The sequence below is a fragment of the Engystomops pustulosus genome, chromosome 1 (genome assembly GCF_040894005.1).
Source record: "Engystomops pustulosus chromosome 1, aEngPut4.maternal, whole genome shotgun sequence".
Lineage (NCBI taxonomy): Eukaryota > Metazoa > Chordata > Amphibia > Anura > Leptodactylidae > Engystomops > Engystomops pustulosus.
This window is the reverse complement of record NC_092411.1, coordinates 7,374,573-7,395,337: the sequence shown is the minus strand read 5'-3', so window position 1 is coordinate 7,395,337 and position 20,765 is coordinate 7,374,573. Positions and strand designations below refer to the sequence as shown.

Here is a 20,765-nt window from a genome sequence, read left to right as displayed (position 1 = left end):
GGGCTCCCGGGACGTGCGCCCAGGGGCCCACACCGTCTTGCTCCCAGGGTGGGCCCCCACCAGATGATGACCGCTGCCGCTCCAGACACTGAACTGACTGTCGCTCTGGAACTGGGAGAGATGCGCAGTGGCTGTGCTGCAGCGCATTGTTCCAGCCACGAAAGGACAGTCAGCTTGTGTCACGAGTACAGTTATCTCCAGAGCAGTGGTGCTGTCTGTCCCCGCACACATGCCTCCCCTCGTGGATGATTCCCAGGCAGTCAAAGCTGACTGTCTCAGGCTGGATCAATGTGCAGCAGAGATGCTGCAGCACATCGCTCCCAGCCAGTGTGTCAGTGTGTTTTCCCTGTCAGGTTCACAGGGTCATTCTCACATGATCTGCTGTGAGCCTGGGAACTGCCGGCTTCTGTAACTCTATCTGCACATGTGATGCTAGGAATGGAGGCTCTGCTGCCTGTCATGCTTCAAAGCTTCCCAAGGTATTTTTTTGAGATAAGCTGCGTCTGGGCTGGGGGTCTCTGCCTATGGGGGTGGGGACATCTGTCCTGGGCTGGGGGTCTTTGCTTGTTAGGGTGGGGGCATCTTTCCTGGTCTGAGGGTCTCTGCCTGTGGGGCGGAGGGGGGCATCTGTCCTGGGGTGGGAGTCTCTGCCTGTGGTGGGCATCTGTCCTGGGGTGGGAGTCTCTGCCTGTGGTGGGCATCTGTCCTGGGCTGGGGGTCTCTGCCTGTTGGGGGGGGGGTGAATCTGTCCTGTGCTGGGGGCCTCTGCTTGTTGGGGGGTGCATCTGTACTGGGCTGGGGGTCTCTGCCTGTTGGGGGGGAGGTGCTTCTGTCCTGGGCTGAGGGTCCTTGCCTGTGGGAGGGGGCATCTGTCCTGGGCTGGGGGTCCCTGTCTGTATAAATGTTTTACTGGGGGATTGGTGGTTTTATATAGATGTATTACTGAGGGTGAGGCACCTGTATGTAGATGTATTCCTGGGGGATAGTGGATAGTGAGCAGGAGGAGGTGTATTAATGCTGCATTTGGTTGGGGCCTCCACCAAATTTTGCGCCCAGGGGCACCCACCAACCTTAATCTGGCCCTGCTAGTAGAACTGTCCTAGAACTGATATAAAACTAAATAAAAAGTTTAAATCACTAACATGTTAGGTATCTCCATGTTCCAAAATGGCCAAACTATCAAAATATAAAATGGTTACTCCGAAGGTAAATTGCATAATGGAAAATAGTGCCTAAACGCCTGAAACGCAAATTTTATACCATTTTACATGACATAAAAAATTTAATAAAAAGTGATCAAAAGGTTGCCTAGTCCTCAAAATGGCAGCAATGAAAATGTCAGCCCATCTCACAAAAAATTACCCCTCACAAAGCTCCATACATGAAGTGTGAAAAAGGGTCAGAAGAGGGCGAAAAAAGATTTTCCGTACACATTGGGGGTCATTTACTAAGGGGCCAAATCGCGTTTTTACGGCGGGTTACCCGAATATTTCCGATTTGTGCTGATTTTCCCTGAATTGCCCCGGGTTTTTGGCGCATGCGATCGGAAAAGTGTAGCTTACCTGCACCCAGCAACGGATCGTGAACTCTGGCGGAACTCGGCGGACTTCAGTGCAGCAGCGACACCTGGTGGACGTCGGAGGAACTGCCTTAGTGAATCGCCGGAAGACCCGAATCCACCGCAGAGAACGCGCCGCTGGATCGCGAATGGGCCGGGTAAGTAAATCTGCCCCATTGTTTTTATTTGTGAAAATGTATTAAATCACAATAAAACCAGTATAAATTTGGTATCACCGTGATCCTGCCGAATCAAAGAATAAAGTAGATGTATCACTTGGAGCGCACAGTGAAGGTTGTAAAAGCTGAGACCACAATAAAGTGATGCAAATGAGTTTTTTCACCAATTTTACCACATTTGGTATTTTTTTTCCAGCTTCCCAGTACATGGCATGGAATAATAAATAACGTCACTGAGAAGTAACTGTGTAATGCAGAAAATAAGCCTCACACAGCTCTGGACACGGAATAATTTAAAAAGTATAGATTTTTTGAAAGTGGAGAGCGTAAAAGGTTTGAAGGCTGGTGTGGAAAACACATTTGCCCCAATGTCTTCCCCTTTCTCTAATTTGGAAGAGAAGCGATAAAAGAGGCTTATAGGAAAATAAAGAAGACAACATTGTAAATATGTTTAACAAAAGCTCAGTGGATATGGCTCTGCAACACAATAGGCACAATTCTATATTGTGTTTGTCCAATGCCGACAAAGGAATCCTCAATACCCTTAATAATAAAAGGGATCAAAAAAGAATCCCCCCAAAAACCTGTACCGTATTTTTCGGATGATAAGGCACAACGGACTACAAGGCGCATTAACAATAAAGGTCAGCTAAAACGTCTAGGTGCATACATAAGGCACACCGGATTATAAGGCACTGATGGCTGCTTGGGTTAGAAGGGGGGCCAGGGGCGTGGTTTGGATGCCGAGCGGAGAGGTCGCATCAAGAGCATGCTCCTCCACCAGCTCTGGTAAAGCGACTCTCCACAGCAGTGTCCCGGCAACTGTCAGCACCCCGAGTGCATACCTCGGACGGGGGACATGACGAACGTCAAAGAACGTCCCAGGCGCCCGCAATCTCACAGACTTCTATATAGAGCTGAGCCAAGATGGCGCTGATCGCCCGCACACACGAGCGGCAAGCTCAAAGAGAGCAGCCAGGACGGAGGAGAAAGTGAGTGACACCCCGAATAGCTGCAGATCGTATTCGGCACCATCCTCCCCAAGCAGAAGCAAGGACAAAGGGAGCAAAAATGAGCGGTCAGACAGGGAGATGACACTGGGTTAGGAGGCAGATGAAGAAGTCCCGTGGTCCCCGCTATGGCTATTTGGCCTGGAGCTCTTCCCGTTTCATATATAAGGCACATCGGACTATAAGGCACACTTTTTATTTATAAGAAAATCATAGGTTTTTTGTGCGCCTTATAGTCCAAAAAAATATGGTAATTTCAGAAGTAAAGATGGCTTGATGGCTGCAGTAGCGCATGTATGAAGGTAAAACTCTATAATACACAGAAACGCAATCATGATGACTTATGAAATATTGGGGCTCCTTTACGAAGGGTCGCGCTGCTCACTTTTGTCGGGCTGTTTGCCATTTTCGGGGATTGCATGGCTTGGACAGGTATTTAACAGGTGTCTGCGCTGGGATTGTGTTGCACGCAATCGTTTTTGCGCAGCTTCGCTGGTTTCCATGTGACGCAGATGCAGCCGGACGTTCTGACCGATTCATACTGAGCGTGGGATTTAACTTTGAAATTGTGTCGCAAGATCAAACACTTACATGCATCGGGAAGAAGATGGTGAACTCTGTCGCACCTGAGCGGGGAAGCGACACATTCAGGAAATCGGGGTGCACAATCTTAGTGAATCGCGGGATAGAGTGCATTTTCTGTGAACTCTAGTGGAAAGGTAAGTAGAAGTGCCCTATTAAATTCACATACAGGCAGTCCCCGGGTTACGTATAAGATAGGGCCCGGAGGTTTGTTCTTAAGTTGAATTTGTATGTAAGTCAAAACCGTATATTTTATAATTGTTGATCCAGACAAAAAAAATTTTGGCCCCAGTGACAATTGGAGTTTAAACATTTTTTGCTGTAATGGGACCAAGGATTATCAATAAAGCTTCAGACACCTTACAGCTGATCATTGCAGCCTGGGACTATAGTAACATCCAGGGAGGTCACCAGAGGTCAGAGGGGTCTGTCTGTAACTATGGGTTGTCTGTAAATCGGGTTTCCTTAAGTAGGGGACCACCTGTTTTTACATTGACACCAGAAAAAGCTGCTACCGAGGCCAAAATATAGTGAAGCTCCCCTCGGAAAAAATGTTACTCTTTTCTGCTCATTTCCTTATGACTTTGGGCAAGTTTCAAAATAAAAGAAGGAATTCTAGAAAATTGATTATATACCCGACCTAAGGGGGCTGATAGTTTAGTGTTGCATAAACTGGTAAAATTTCTCTTACATGAGACGTCCACATAAAGAAACTAATGGAACTCCGCAGACATATGGCAGATGTGGGTTCAATATTCTGTCTTTGCAAAGCTTTTATTGTGATAATTAGAGATGAGCGAACATGCTCGTCCGAGCTTGATGCTCGGTCGAGCATTAGGGTACTCGAAACTGCTCGTTGCTCGGACGAATACTTTGCCCGCTCGAGAAAATGGCAGCTCCCGCCGTTTTGCTTTTTGGCGGCCAGAAACAGAGCCAATCACAAGCCAGGAGACTCTGCACTCCACCCAGCATGACGTGGTACCCTTACACGTCGATAGCAGTGGTTGGCTGGCCAGATCAGGTGACCCTGGGATAGACTAGCCGCTGGCCGCGCTGCTCGGATCATTCTGTCTCTGGATGCCGCTAGGGAGAGAGCTGCTGCTGGTCAGGGAAAGCGTTAGGGTGTTCTATTAGCTTACTGTTAGGCAGGAGTGATTCTCAAAGAACCCAACAGCCCTTCTTAGGGCTACAATAACGTTCTACTTTTTTTATTTTAATTTGCATCTTTTACCATTTTGTGAGGAATTAGCAGGGGGACTTGCTACCGTTGTGTTTAGCTCTTAGTGGCGCACATATCCATAGCAAAGACCGAAGTGGCAAAATTCAGTAGGGGTTGGATTTCTATTAGGCAATAACTCAGTGTCATCTCATCTGGCATAGTAGTGTGCTTCCTTTGATACTTGGCTAGAAAATAGCCATAGGAGAATACAAATAGCTTCTTGAAGCCTACAGTAGCGTTCTATATATTTGATTTCTGGTTGATCTGCTGGTGGCTGTAGTTTCTGCAGTGCATGTACTTGCCAATTCTGAGCAATTTGTAGTGAGACTTGCGACCGCTGTGTTCTGCGCTTAGTGGCGCACATATCCATAGCAAAGGCTGAAGTGGGAAAATTCAGTAGGGGTTGGATTTCTATTAGGCAATAACTCAGTGTCATCTCATCTGGCATAGTAGTGTGCTTCCTTTGATACTTGGCTAGAAAATAGCCATAGGAGAATACAAATAGCTTCTTGAAGCCTACAGTAGCGTTCTATATATTTGATTTCTGGTTGATCTGCTGGTGGCTGTAGTTTCTGCAGTGCATGTACTTGCCAATTCTGAGCAATTTGTAGTGAGACTTGCGACCGCTGTGTTCTGCGCTTAGTGGCGCACATATCCATAGCAAAGGCTGAAGTGGCAAAATTCAGTAGGGGTTGGATTTCTATTAGGCAATAACTCAGTGTCATCTCATCTGGCATAGTAGTGTGCTTCCTTTGATACTTGGCTAGAAAATAGCCATAGGAGAATACAAATAGCTTCTTGAAGCCTACAGTAGCGTTCTATATATTTGATTTCTGGTTGATCTGCTGGTGGCTGTAGTTTCTGCAGTGCATGTACTTGCCAATTCTGAGCAATTTGTAGTGAGACTTGCGACCGCTGTGTTCTGCGCTTAGTGGCGCACATATCCATAGCAAAGGCTGAAGTGGGAAAATTCAGTAGGGGTTGGATTTCTATTAGGCAATAACTCAGTGTCATCTCATCTGGCATAGTAGTGTGCTTCCTTTGATACTTGGCTAGAAAATAGCCATAGGAGAATACAAATAGCTTCTTGAAGCCTACAGTAGCGTTCTATATATTTGATTTCTGGTTGATCTGCTGGTGGCTGTAGTTTCTGCAGTGCATGTACTTGCCAATTCTGAGCAATTTGTAGTGAGACTTGCGACCGCTGTGTTCTGCGCTTAGTGGCGCACATATCCATAGCAAAGGCTGAAGTGGCAAAATTCAGTAGGGGTTGGATTTCTATTAGGCAATAACTCAGTGTCATCTCATCTGGCATAGTAGTGTGCTTCCTTTGATACTTGGCTAGAAAATAGCCATAGGAGAATACAAATAGCTTCTTGAAGCCTACAGTAGCGTTCTATATATTTGATTTCTGGTTGATCTGCTGGTGGCTGTAGTTTCTGCAGTGCATGTACTTGCCAATTCTGAGCAATTTGTAGTGAGACTTGCGACCGCTGTGTTCTGCGCTTAGTGGCGCACATATCCATAGCAAAGGCTGAAGTGGGAAAATTCAGTAGGGGTTGGATTTCTATTAGGCAATAACTCAGTGTCATCTCATCTGGCATAGTAGTGTGCTTCCTTTGATACTTGGCTAGAAAATAGCCATAGGAGAATACAAATAGCTTCTTGAAGCCTACAGTAGCGTTCTATATATTTGATTTCTGGTTGATCTGCTGGTGGCTGTAGTTTCTGCAGTGCATGTACTTGCCAATTCTGAGCAATTTGTAGTGAGACTTGCGACCGCTGTGTTCTGCGCTTAGTGGCGCACATATCCATAGCAAAGGCTGAAGTGGCAAAATTCAGTAGGGGTTGGATTTCTATTAGGCAATAACTCAGTGTCATCTCATCTGGCATAGTAGTGTGCTTCCTTTGATACTTGGCTAGAAAATAGCCATAGGAGAATACAAATAGCTTCTTGAAGCCTACAGTAGCGTTCTATATATTTGATTTCTGGTTGATCTGCTGGTGGCTGTAGTTTCTGCAGTGCATGTACTTGCCAATTCTGAGCAATTTGTAGTGAGACTTGCGACCGCTGTGTTCTGCGCTTAGTGGCGCACATATCCATAGCAAAGGCTGAAGTGGGAAAATTCAGTAGGGGTTGGATTTCTATTAGGCAATAACTCAGTGTCATCTCATCTGGCATAGTAGTGTGCTTCCTTTGATACTTGGCTAGAAAATAGCCATAGCAATAGGATAGGATTGTTTGGTTCTAAAAACTCAAAAAAAAACAAAATACACAAAAAAAAACAAAAAACACAAAAAAACACACAAAAAAAAAAAAAAAAAAGTAAAAAAAAAAAAAAAGTTATAACTCTCATTTTAAAAATGTTTAACCCCAGGGCTAGGGGTAGAGGACGAGGGCGGGGACGTGGGCGTCCAACTACTGCAGGGGTCAGAGGCCGTGGTCCTGGGCGGGGTGAGACACCACCTGCTGATGAGGGAGCAGGGGAACGCCGCAGAGCTACACTCCCTAGGTTCATGTCTGAAGTTACTGGGACTCGTGGTAGAGCACTGTTGAGGCCAGAACAGTGCGAACAGGTGATGTCGTGGATTGCTGACAATGCTTCGAGCAATTTGTCCACCACCAGTCAGTCTTCCACGCAGTCCACCCATGTCACCGAAATCCCCACTCCTCCAGCTCCTGCACCTCAGCCTCCTCCCCCCCAGTCTGCCCCCTCCCAGGAAAATTTGCCATTTGAACCGGCATACTCTGAGGAACTGTTTTCTGGACCCTTCCCACAGTCACAAACCACTTGTCCGGTTGCTGCTGAGCAATTTTCCGATGCCCAGGTTTTCCACCAGTCACAGTCTGTGGGTGATGATGACCTTCTTGACGTAGTGGAAGTGTGTAAAGAGGTGTCCGACGATGAGGAGACACGGTTGTCAGACAGTGGGGAAGTTGTTGTCAGGGCAGGAAGTCCGAGGGGGGAGCAGACTGAGGGATCGGAGGATGATGAGGTGACAGACCCAAGCTGGGTTGAGAGGCCGGGTGAACACAGTGCTTCTGAGACGGAGGAGAGTCCTCGACCTGAACAGGTTGGAAGAGGCAGTGGTGGGGCCAGACGGAGAGGCAGGGCCAGAGCTGGTGCATCAGCGCCACTGTCAACTAGTGAAGCTCCCGTGGTGAGGGCTCTTGCGGCGAGGGCTAGATCTTCAGAAGTGTGGAGGTTCTTTAAGGAAACACCGGATGACCGACGGACTGTGGTGTGCAACATTTGCCAAACCAGGCTCAGCAGGGGTTCCACCACTACTAGCTTAACTACCACCAGTATGCGCAGGCATATGAATGCTAAGCACCCCACTCAGTGGCAACAAGCCCGTTCACCTCCGGCCGTGCACACCACTGCTCCTTCCCCTGTGTCAGCTGCTAGTCAGCCCCCTGCCCAGGACCCTGGCCCAAAAACCCCATCGTCGCCTCCACGATCCTCCACAGCATCCACCAGCGTTCAGCTCTCCATACCCCAGACGCTGGAGCGGAAACGCAAATATAGTGCAACCCACCCGCACGCCCAAGCCCTTAATGTGCACATCTCCAGATTGCTTAGCCTGGAGATGCTGCCCTATAGGCTAGTAGAGACCGAGGCCTTTCGCAACCTCATGGCGGCGGCCGCCCCTCGGTATTCGGTCCCCAGCCGCCACTACTTTTCCCGATGTGCCGTCCCAGCCCTGCACCAGCACGTGTCAGACAACATCATCCGTGCCCTGACCAACGCCGTTTCTGACAAGGTCCACCTGACCACGGACACGTGGACGAGTGCTGCCGGGCAGGGCCACTATATATCGCTGACGGCACATTGGGTTAACTTGGTGGAGGCTGGGACCGAGACTGACCCTGGGGCTGCTCATATACTGCCGACGCCGAGGATTGCGGGGCCTACCTCGGTCCAGGTGTTTCAGGCCTACTATGCCTCCTCCTCCTCCCACCCCTCCTCCACCTCCTCCTCCGAACTACCATCCGTGGGCACGGCGCCATCAGTCGGTAGCTCTAGGCACAGCAGCAGTGCCGTCGCTAAGCGACAGCAGGCGGTGCTCAAACTGCTGAGCCTAGGCGACAAAAGGCACACCGCCCAAGAGCTATTACAGGGCATCACGGCGCAGACTGATCTGTGGCTGGCACCGCTGAACCTCAAGCCGGGAATGGTTGTGTGTGACAACGGCCGTAACCTGGTGGCGGCTCTGCAACTCGGCAGACTGACACATGTGCCATGCCTGGCCCATGTGTTAAATCTGATAGTGCAGCGTTTCCTCAAGACATACCCCAATCTGTCTGATTTGCTCACGAAGGTGCGCCGCATCTGTGCGCATTTCAGGAAGTCCAGCCCAGATGCTGCCACTCTCAGGGCAGCGCAGCGCCGCCTCCAACTGCCCGCTCACCGACTGTTGTGCGACGTGCCCACGAGGTGGAATTCAACACTGACCATGTTATCCAGAGTTTACCAGCAGCGCAGAGCGATTGTAGACTGCCAGATGTCAACTTCCACCAGAACTGGTAGTCAGGTCAGTCAGCTTCCTCAAGTCTACAATGAGGAGTGGACGTGGATGTCTGATATCTGTCAGGTGCTGAGTAACTTTGAGGAGTCAACACAGATGGTCAGTGGCGATGCCGCCATCATCAGCCTCACCATCCCGCTGCTTGGCCTGTTGAAAAACTCTCTGGTCAGCATGAAGTCGGAAGCTTTGCGCTCGTCACAAGAGACGGGGGAAGAATATTCCCTTGTTGATAGCCAAAGCACCCTGAGGTCTGTTTCTCAGCGCATATCGGAGGAGGTGGAGGTGGAGGAGGATGAGGAGGAAGAGGAGGAGAATGTTGGCGAGACACAAGAGGGGACCATTGTTGAGTCCTTCACTGTTCAGCGTGTATGGGCAGAAGAAGAGGAGTTGGAGGAGTTGGAGGAGGAGGAAATGGACAGTCAGGCCAGTGAGGGGAGTGAATTCTTACGCGTTGGTACTCTGGCGCATATGGCAGATTTCATGCTAGGCTGCCTATCCCGTGACCCTCGCGTTCAAAGAATTTATTCCAGCACCGATTACTGGGTGTTCACTCTCCTGGACCCACGGTACAAGCAAAATCTTGCCACTCTCATCCCTGCAGAGGAAAGGAGTGTGAGAATGCATGAATACCAGCAGGCCCTGGTGCACAAGCTGAAACAGTATTTCCCTTCTGACAGCGCTAGCGGCAGAGTGCGTAGTTCTGCGGGACAAGTAGCGAGGGAGAGTAGGCGAGCAGGCAGCTTGTCCAGCACTGGCAAGGGTACGCTTTACAAGGCTTTTGCCAGCTTTATGTCACCCCAGCAAGACACTGTCACCTGTCCCCAGTCTCGGCAGAGTAGGGCTGATCTTTACAGAAAGATGGTGAGGGAGTACGTAGCTGACCATACCATCGTCCTAAATGATCACACAGCTCCCTACAACTACTGGGTTTCAAAGCTGGACATGTGGCACGAACTGGCGCTGTACGCCTTGGAGGTTCTTGCCTGCCCTGCCGCTAGCGTCTTGTCCGAGCGGGTTTTCAGTGCAGCTGGTGGCATCATCACCGATAAGCGTACACGCCTGTCGACTGACAGCGCTGACAGGCTGACGCTTATTAAAATGAATAAAGGCTGGATTTCTCAGAATTTCCAATCTCCACCAGGTGAAGGAAGCTCAACCTGAATAATTGATCCACTCCTCCTCCTCCTCCTCATTTTCCTCCTTCTCCTCCTCTTTGTACAGTAAAGCAGAGGAAAATGGCTATTTTTTGACAGGGCCCACTGGCTCTTGCTATACTTCATGCATTTAATTTTTCTGGAGGGCCACCTACCCGGTCCTCTGTTTGAAACAATTTTTGTGAGTGCCACATACAGGCACTCAATCTATTCCATTTTTCTGGAGGGCCACCTACCCGGTCCTCTGGTTTGAACAATTTTTGGGACTGCCACATACAGGCACTCAATCTATTCCATTTTACTGCAGGGCCACCTACCTGCTCCTCTGGTTTGAACAATTTTTGGGACTGCCACATACAGGCACTCAATCTATTCCATTTTACTGGAGGGCCACCTACCTGCTCCTCTGGTTTGAAACATTTTTGGGACTGCCACATACAGGCACTCAATCTATTCCATTTTACTGCAGGGCCACCTACCTGCTCCTCTGGTTTGAACAATTTTTGGGACTGCCACATACAGGCACTCAATCTATTCCATTTTACTGGAGGGCCACCTACCTGCTCCTCTGGTTTGAAACATTTTTGGGACTGCCACATACAGGCACTCAATCTATCCCATTTTACTGGAGGGCCACCTACCTGCTCCTCTGGTTTGAAACATTTTTGGGACTGCCACATACAGGCACTCAATCTATTCCATTTTACTGCAGGGCCACCTACCTGCTCCTCTGGTTTGAACAATTTTTGGGACTGCCACATACAGGCACTCAATCTATTCCATTTTACTGGAGGGCCACCTACCTGCTCCTCTGGTTTGAACAATTTTTGGGACTGCCACATACAGGCACTCAATCTATCCCATTTTACTGGAGGGCCACCTACCTGCTCCTCTGGTTTGAAAAATGTTTGGGACTGCCACATACAGGCACTATCCAAATTAAATTGTCTCCATAGCAGCCTCCACACGTTGTCTCCATTGCTACCTCCAAAAGTCGTCCATATAGCTGCCTCCATACATCGTCCCTTTATCAAACGAGGTGTGTCAGGCAGAAATTTGGGTTGTTTTCATGGATTCCACATCAAAGTTGTTAACTTTGTCGCCACCCTGCTGTGTAATCCACAAAATATACTTGCAAACTTTTACCATTTAGGGATATTATTTCAGCGCTTCTTGCGCATCTGTTTACATTCCCCTCACCCGCCATATCCTAAACTTATAAGAACGCTACTACACTTGATCTTATACAAAAGTGCTGTTTGGGGAGTAGCCTAGAGACAGGGGCTTGGATTTGCGAAAGCTCGCCTGGCAGCGGAGCGCCAGCTCCATGCGCATCATGCGCTTCTTGCGCATCTGTTTACATTCCCCTCACCCGGCATATCCTAAACTTATAAGAACGCTACTACACTTGATCTTATACAAAAGTGCTGTTTGGGGAGTAGCCTAGAGACAGGGGCTTGGATTTGCGAAAGCTCGCCTGGCAGCGGAGCGCCAGCTCCATGCGCATCATGCGCTTCTTGCGCATCTGTTTACATTCCCCTCACCCGGCATATCCTAAACTTATAAGAACGCTACTACACTTGATCTTATACAAAAGTGCTGTTTGGGGAGTAGCCTAGAGACAGGGGCTTGGATTGGCGAAAGCTCGCCTTGCAGCGGAGCGCCAGCTCCATGCGCATCATGCGCTTCTTGCGTATCTGTTTACATTCCCCTCACCCGGCATATCCTAAACTTATAAGAACGCTACTACACTTGATCTTATACAAAAGTGCTGTTTGGGGAGTAGCCTAGAGACAGGGGCTTGGATTGGCGAAAGCTCGCCTGGCAGCGGAGCGCCAGCTCCATGCCAAGATCCAACTAACATAGTTTTAACTGCAGCACCTTTAATCTACTACTAGTTCACTGCCTCCATACATGGTCCCCTTATCAAACGAGCTGTGTCAGGCAGAATTTTGGGTTGTTTTCATGGCTTCCATGTTAACTTTGTCGCCACCCTGCTGTGTAATCCACAAAATATACTGGCAAACTTTTATCATGTACCGATATTATTTGAGCACTTCTTGCTCACCTCCTTTGGTTCCTCTCTGCCACCCATTGGTTTGAAGCCTGAGTCCATTTAGGGTATGTCGCCATGACACTCTCTAGCCTGCTGCCGCTGCCTCTGCATGCCGTCCCCTATAGTGTCAGGGTCAATTATTGCATGTTTTAGATGCTATCTAGCTTCATTCTGTCACTCTGTCATGGCCATGCTGTTGCCCATAATTTTGGCATAATGGTGCGTTTAAGCAGCCTCAGAGGCATCCATGCATGCTGCCCCTGCTGTTTCCTGTCCATTTCCGTGGTGTTTCCATCCTTTTCTGAGGTTCCCAGGTGTTTGGCCAAGCTTCCCTGTGCAGAGCCTTGGTCCCCTTGAAAAATGCTCGAGTCTCCCATTGACTTCAATGGGGTTCGTTATTCGAGACGAGCACTCGAGCATCGGGAAAAGTTCGTCTCGAATAACGAGTACCCGAGCATTTTAGTGTTCGCTCATCTCTAGTGATAATTCATATTTTAATCTGGTTTACAATAACATTGAACTTTCATGCAAATTCATTATATTTTTCCCACTTCCCTTATAATGTTAATTATTCTCGCATTCAAGCAAAATCAATACTTTATTACAGAAACCCCAGGATCCAGCGTGAGCGCTCACTTATTACATGCCGAAAATGAGTGGATTTTGAGCGGAGTCCCTTGTTAATGTTTAAGGTAAAGTCATTCTGTAATTTTCAATTGATCTGATAGCAAATTAATTCCCTTTTGCTTTTCTGTTGCTTAAAATAACTTTACCATCTGTTCTGTGTTTTCCGAATATTGAGGGTTTATTATGGATGACAATGGAGAGTTTGCTCATCCGGATCGCTGAGCTGGTCCCGGATTGTGTACCACGTATAGAATACATCTAGTATTCAGCGCACGACAATTGTTTATTTATTGTTTTTGCTGTTGTTTTGTTCTTGTTCTGTCGGTCTTAAAGGAAACCTACCATCACGGATCTACCCTAATAAGGTAGATCTGCATGCAGGTTCCTTTGCTAGGAGCAAGTTCTATACTTTTTATTTCAAAATCTTGAGTGGCCGATAGCTTGATAAAAAAATTATCTTGTACATAGGCAAATTGCATAAAGAGACTACTGGGGCGTGGATTAGCTGTACCGTGGAGCAGAACTCCACACTCTAGTAGCCCCTTTGTAGCCCTCCTACCCTATCTTCAGCGCATGCGCAGTAGCCTCAGCTTTGGAGACGAGGCCATACAGCCTTGAGTGTGTGCTCTGCGCATGTGCACACCCATAGGTTTCTTAGAAGGGTGTGTGCAGCTTCAGTTAGCTGCACACTGAAGATAGGGCAGAAGGGCTACAAAGAGGCTACTGGGGCATAGAGTTCCGCTCCACGGCGCATCTACTCTACACCCCAGTAGGCTTTTCATTTAAATTCGATATATACAAGATAAACTATTAATCAAGATATTGGCCACTTAAGATTTTGAAATAAAAAGTATAGGACTTGTTCCTCCTGCCATTAGATCTACTTTATTAGGTAGATCCGTGATGGTAGGTTTCCTTTAACTGCTCAAGGACATTGGACAAGATAGATCGTCCCAATTAGCAGGCCATTGCTGCTATCTATTTCGTCCTTCAGATCATGCTGGCACTATCAGTGTGCCACTGCGATCCGCAGCAGGATACCGCGGCTGGTAAGGGGTTACACTGCCAGGCAAGGAGAGATCTCCCTGCTGGACAGTTTAGCCCCTTTACTGCTGCGATCAAGCAAGGTCGCAGCATCTAAGGAGAGAGACAAAGGGAACAGGTGCTAGACCGATCAGGCTTTGCCTCGGAAAGACCCAGGGACCTTCATTAAAGACCCAGCAACCACCGGCTGTCCAGAAGTGAAGACGCCCCCCTGCGATCACATTGCAAGCCCCCTCCCTCAGCAGGTACGTTGATCCCGCTGTCACAGCATAGACCACAGGATGTAAGGGGTTAAACCGTCTGGATCAGAATCCAGACTGTAAGAGCAGGGCCCAGACTGTCATTTGACAACCAGGTGTCTGTTCTTCCCTGCATGGTGGACCCGTGTAGCACGTGGTCTAGACAAGAAAAACCCATCGGCCTAGCCCAAGGCCCCCTAGTGACTGTGACAACACAATAGCTGATATTTTAGATGCCGCAATGGAGTTACTTGGTTGATCTGATTACTCAGTAGATGTTTTGTGGTTAGCAAGTAAAATTATGTTATAACCAAGTTGCAGTTACAAAAGGGTCGCACATTTTGGTTGCAAACAAGAACACTGGAACAGATTCACTAATTGTGTTAAATAGATAACTTAGGTGAGGCCTGAAAAAATTATGGTGTAGGTTGATCCAAATGTAAATTAAAAAACACCGGAGAAGTTGCAATGGTCCTTAATAATAGAGTTATATAAGACTGATGTGTACAATTAAATGGGTTGTCCAATCTGCTATTTTTTGACGCCACAATTGCCCCTAATAACCACCACTCTGTTAAAGAAAGTGGATGGGATGAGGTCTATAGGTCTTGTTCTCATGAGGTGAGGGTATAGATTAGGTGATACTGAGAGGTGGACCATAAAGAAAGGAGATGCCCAGTCATGTTAAATATATGGCAAAATGTTCCAAAGCCTTATCAGTGTCTTCGTCAGGCTACAGATAGTTGCATGGTCATCATTTTACATTGCTAATACTCAATACAATTTCACTTTAGCCTCTTCCAACCTCTTCTTTCACCTCTACCAATCATGGTATCATTAGGTTTTGAATTTAGGGCAAGGCTCGGAGGGAAGGGGGAGGCCTTTGTTGTAGGTGGTGCAATTTTTTGGTCTTCCCGGGGCACCCTAATGCCTTGTCCCAGGTTTGGCTGGTGGACTCCCTTTACAGCCCAAAGAGAGAAACAAAAGGTACATTGTGCTATGCACATTATAAATAGGAACTCTCGAGTCTGGTTGGGAACATTGGGATGACAAGAGCCAATTAGGTGAGTGATTGTCCATTTGACAGCTCTCATATTGTAACGCGCTTTATTTATTTATTATTCTTTAAAAACAACAAATCATTTTTCCTTCCTTTTCATTACAAATACAAAAATCGTTAAAATATTTTTTTTTTCCTGAAATTGAAGTCTGAATAGCGCCGGATATCTGGAAATTTGAGATTAGATAGGGGCATTGAAGAAAGGCTGGAGACTAAAGGAAAGCTGTAATTGATTAATGTTGCAAGAAGCGAGTCTGTCACAATCCCATCACTACCTATACAGCATATTATATGAAATGAAAGCCGCCATAGAAGGTTGACTTCTCAGAAATTAAAAAGGAAGTCCAGTGTTTACAAAGAAATAATGCGAAATAAAAAGTATATTAATTGAAAAGTTCTCTAGCTGCACGGACCTAGGGTTCAATTCAACTATTATGTAATTCATCATAAAATGAATAGTTAAAATATGGATTATTTTGTGTACAATGAGATATGTAAACAATTTTCTACTTTTCATCTACAATTGTCATTGGTGCTCCCGCTACCCATGTCTCGGGTAGCGGGCTCACCCATGCTCCTCTGTGTGCCCCCGCACTGACTTCACTTAGACTCACTTGTCCCCTGTTTCCAGTCCGGTGGCTGTGCGCGAACGTCCCTGTCTCCAAGGGCGAACGCCAGCTCTAGAATATTTAAAGGGCCAGCACGTTGCTGATTGGTGCTGGCCGTACCCAGAATCCTTTATATACCAGCCTCTTCCTGCACACCCTGCCGGAACTTTGTGCCTCACAGCCTTGTTTCCCTTTGCGAACAGTGTGATTTCCCATTGTGACCCCGAAGCTGTTCCCGTTTACGCTCCTCTGCTGCCAGCCCTGACCTTCTGCTCTGCTTCTGACAGTGAACTTTTGCCGCCTTTCTTGACCTCCTGCCTGTCCCCAACCACGAACCTGCCTTCTGTTTCTGTACCTCGCCTTGGCAGCCTACATGGACAAAGTTGCACCTGTGGAACGACCTGGTGGTACCACGCCACAGCAAGTCCAACCCGCTTTGCAGTGGGCTCTGGTGAAAACCAGGTGCCACTGAAACTCCAGTCTCAGGCGTCGACTTACAACATCGTTCGCGGTGGTCCAGTGGGTCCGCTAGCCCTGGAGCCTGACAACAATGATGATTTATGAGAATTATTCTTAGGGTAGTTATATGGAAAAAGTCCCAAAACTTCAAAATCAAATAGGTTAAACAATTGTTATGGTCAATATTATGGGTAAGGAGGAAAATATGTATCCTTGTACAACCTCTCATGGTTGACTAAGAATTCTGCAAAAATGTAAGAAAAAAATACAAATACATTCCTTCTTGATGGAAAACAAAAAAACTGTGGCTCTAGCAACCAACCTTTTGGAAGGTAACTCAAAAATACGAGTCAGTGGAGCACATGTTTCAAACTTTTGGATTGCTTGGTTTTTTAATTTTTGGGATTTTTCATGGTGCTTGTGCTTATTTGAAACTTTTTTTGTGCCTGCACAGTCTCCTTTCGAAGTTGGCTATTTTCTAGTATTCTGCAGTGTTCCCTGAGTTATCACCTGAATCCAGAAAGTTGGGAAAGTTGCAGAAAAGTCACAAATTTAAGCGCAAATCTACGGCTGATTGCCGGTCTTATGATATATGTGACCCAATGGGAGGGGGGATGTATTAACGCACTTGCACCACAATTCTGGTGGTTTTGCGTCTAAAACAGTGTCTAAAATGCCTTTCATGACAGTTATCAAGGCTTTTAGAATCTTTTTGGGCAGTTTTTCGACTTGTCCGAATAAGGAGAATGGTCTTTGGGGAAATGGGCATCGCTTACAGGAAATCGTCTGTGCGCCCAAAATTCTGGCGCACAGTTTAGACCAACTAAAAGTAGGTCTAAAGTAGGAACCAAGAGTCTTATACTCCACCAGAATTCATCCTTACAGTGATAACTAGTGTTTTCAATCTGGAAACTGGAAACTGGCGGAACCTGTGTTTACATGGTTAACACCCACAATCTGTGTAGCTGGATTAGGTGATTGCAAATGCCCAGAAAACTCTTACTGTGATTGTGTAATTCTTGTTTCATTGATTTCCAGGTAGAGCAATCTATTATTTTGGGGCAGTTACAATGTTGTGCTACTGTGTATTGTAACAGTAGAGTAAACATTTGTAATACAATTATTCTACGTAGTAACTGACACATGTAAATGAGTTTTAAGATCATTGGATCCCGTTTCTTCTACCAGTTGTTGTTGTGTCCTTGTTAAAACTACAGAGCACGTGAGCAGGTTCATTTTTTTGAAAACTATTTTTAAAAATTATTCTGTTCTTTCACCAATTTTTCTCTACTAAAAAATATTTTTTTTTGGTTCCTGTAAGTCAGAAGATATATTTAGATTGTCTTCATATGTATAGCAACAAAACAATGGCACAAAAATGAAGTGACATTACTCAATGCCTTTAAAGTCGAGAAGCAATGGGCCAAAATAACAATATCTTTAGACTGTTACCTCTGGAGAAGAAGGACGACATGATCGCCACATAGAAGTGCCAGAAGTAACGGAGGAAGTAGGATGTGTATGTTTTTGAATCAATAGAAAAACTAAGAAAATGAGGGTGGAATTGCTTCCTCGGGGGCTGGCGGTATGAGCTTCTCTGCTCTTGACCATTAGTTGAAATGAAGAACTGGAAAAGACAAAGTATCTTATGGAAACCGGAAAAATAAAGAGACCATTTCAGTAGCTTGAGGTGGTTCACAGTCAAGGCAAGTCATTGTCTGTAAATAGGAAGAAGCGATGTAGAAAGCTTATCCTTCATGTCTTTGCTGATTGCATCAATGTTTTCAATAAACTAACATGAAGGGATATAAAAAGGACAACCCATGTGTTGAAAATGCTCAATGCTTAAGTATTTTATCATTATTGTTGTATTTTTTTAATATACATTCTATAATTTATTGTGATTTCCACTGAACTGTTCCCTATTGAACTCACATAGTGACATCTTTAATTTATAACTGTTTAATCCCCGTTTTTTCTTGGTTCATCGGTGGTGATGTCATTAAAAAAAAAGGCCATTGATACCAAATCCACTTTATTTTGCACTGGTTAGAATGCACATTTCACACATTTTTGTTTGCTTTCTCTAATGGGACTATTTTGTATAAAATAATTTAATTTTTGTTTTATATTTTTGCACAAATTGCTAAAGAGCAAGTCAGAAATCTGCCATAAAACTGCCCAAAGAATAATTTTCTTTAAGTATTAAAAATACATGAAAATAAAGAAGCCAATTAAACTTTTAGAGCAGGCCCAAGTCGACCATAAATTTGGCATGCATAGAAATAAATAAAAATTGAAAAAGCTATATGGACCCCTTTAAACATTATTTTTACAGACACATTGGGGGGGTAATTTATCATTAGGCGTCTTCTTACAACAGTTCTGGAAGCTACCCGTGGGATTTATTCATGTGGCTTCAGCCCGGACCGGGACAGGTGGTTGAAAACAAACAAATATTATTGACCTTTTCTGGCGTTGGGTTTCCACAACATGCCAGCCCTCAGCACCAGGGCAATCGCCGCCCAGCCATAAGTGCCAAGGGTCCAATTTCAGCCAATAAGTGGTGTCCTTGTATCATGGGATGTCACTTCCTCTTTTGTCAAAAGATGTCACAAGCTACCACACCTTGTAATGACCAATCCCATATGAGCAGTTTGAACAGGTGACACCATAGCACCACCTCCGATTCCTTGATTTGTAGAACCCTTTCAGTAGCAAACCCTACATTGGGAAAGAGCCTGAAAAAAGGAGCAGCACAGTAGGAAAGCTCATCACTGGACGCCTCTTCAGGGGTTCTACTTCGTGGGCAGAGTCACAATAATACAGTTTTTAGTATTTGTACATTATGGGGCTTATTTACTAAGCGGGTTTCCCGACTTTTTGGGGACCGCACCGAGGATTGTGTCACACGCCATTGGATTGTGACGCAATCGCACCAGCTTTCACGCAACACAAATCGGGGGACGGGCCGTCGGATGATCCAACGGATTCGGACAACGCGCGGGATTTAACATTTAAAATCGTGTCGCAAGCCATGCACTTACATACATTGGGAAGAAGAAGGTGAACTCCGGCGGACCTCAGCAGGGAAGCGACACATGCAGGATATCAGGCGCACACTCATAGTGAATCGACTTCACCCTCGTTGGACAGTCCGGATCGGGGATCACGCAGGGACCGGGTAAGTAAATGTGCCCCTATGTTTTGTTGTGACTTTCTCCGTTGATTTGCTGCTGATGTAAAACTTTGGTAATATACTGTAATACTGAATGCCATTTTTCTCTTCTTTTTTTCTCAGCCACAGATCTCGGGGCCATAAATCTCTTTGACTATGGAACTACAAAAATATTGATTAAGCAGCTTCTGATACCTGAAGCAGCTGCTTTGTGAAATTGAGAGAATTTCTGTACATATTAACCCATTTTTTATATGTCGATTCGTATATCAATCTGTTAATCCCAGGTATTGTGTAGCAGGATGATGTACTGCGGGGCTATGAATTCCTACCGGTTCAGGAGACTTTGTTGGATTCACATTAATATGTATTGTCTTATATAGAATCTTGGATGAATTTATTAATTTGAAATTTACAACTAGTGATTAGAGATGAGCGAACATGCTCGTCCGAGCTTGATGCTCGTTCGAGCATTAGCGTACTCGAAACTGCTCGTTGCTCGGACGAATACTTCGCCCGCTCGAGAAAATGGCAGCTCCCGCCGTTTTGCTTTTTGGCGGCCAGAAACAGAGCCAATCACAAGCCAGGAGACTCTGCACTCCACCCAGCATGACGTGGTACCCTTACACGTCGATAGCAGTGGTTGGCTGGCCAGATCAGGTGACCCTGGGATAGACTAGCCGCTGCCCGCGCTGCTCGGATCATTCTGTGTCTGGATGCCGCTAGGGAGAGAGCTGCTGCTGGTCAGGGAAAGCGTTAGGGTGTTCTATTAGCTTACTGTTAGGCAGGAGTGATTCTCCAAGAACCCAACAGCCCTTCTTAGGGCTACAATAACGTTCTACTTTTTTTTTTTTTTATTTGCATCTAGTACCATTTTGTGAGGAATTAGCAGGGGGACTTGCTACCGTTGTGTTTAGCTCTTAGTGGCACACATATCCACCTCAAACACCAAAGTGGGAAAATTTAGTAGGGGTTGGATTTCAATTAGGCACAGTCTGCCATTTGTCCTTTTTTATTTTACGTTTATTTTGTTTAATAACTCAGCGTCATCTCATCTGGCATAGTAGTGTGCTTTCATACTTGGCTAGAAAATAGCCATAGGAGAATCCAAACGGCTTACGCCTACAGTAGCGTTATATATTTGATTTCTGGTTGATCTGCTGGTGGCTGTACTTTCTGCAGTGCATCTACTAGCCAATTGTCAGCAATTTGTAGTGAGACTTGCGACCGCTGTGTTTTGCGCTTAGTGACGCACATATCCA

The 20,765-nt window shown here is 46.2% G+C and overlaps 1 long non-coding RNA gene across 1 annotated transcript; it reads left to right on the top strand.

The window, feature by feature from the left end:
• The first annotated feature begins 280 nt into the window (after positions 1-280).
• On the top strand, positions 281-19,921 carry LOC140135021 (uncharacterized). Its single transcript, XR_011856452.1, has 3 exons — positions 281-479; positions 12,896-12,980; positions 19,627-19,921. It is a non-coding gene; the product is annotated as an uncharacterized lncRNA (long non-coding RNA).
• Positions 19,922-20,765: the final 844 nt, after the last annotated feature.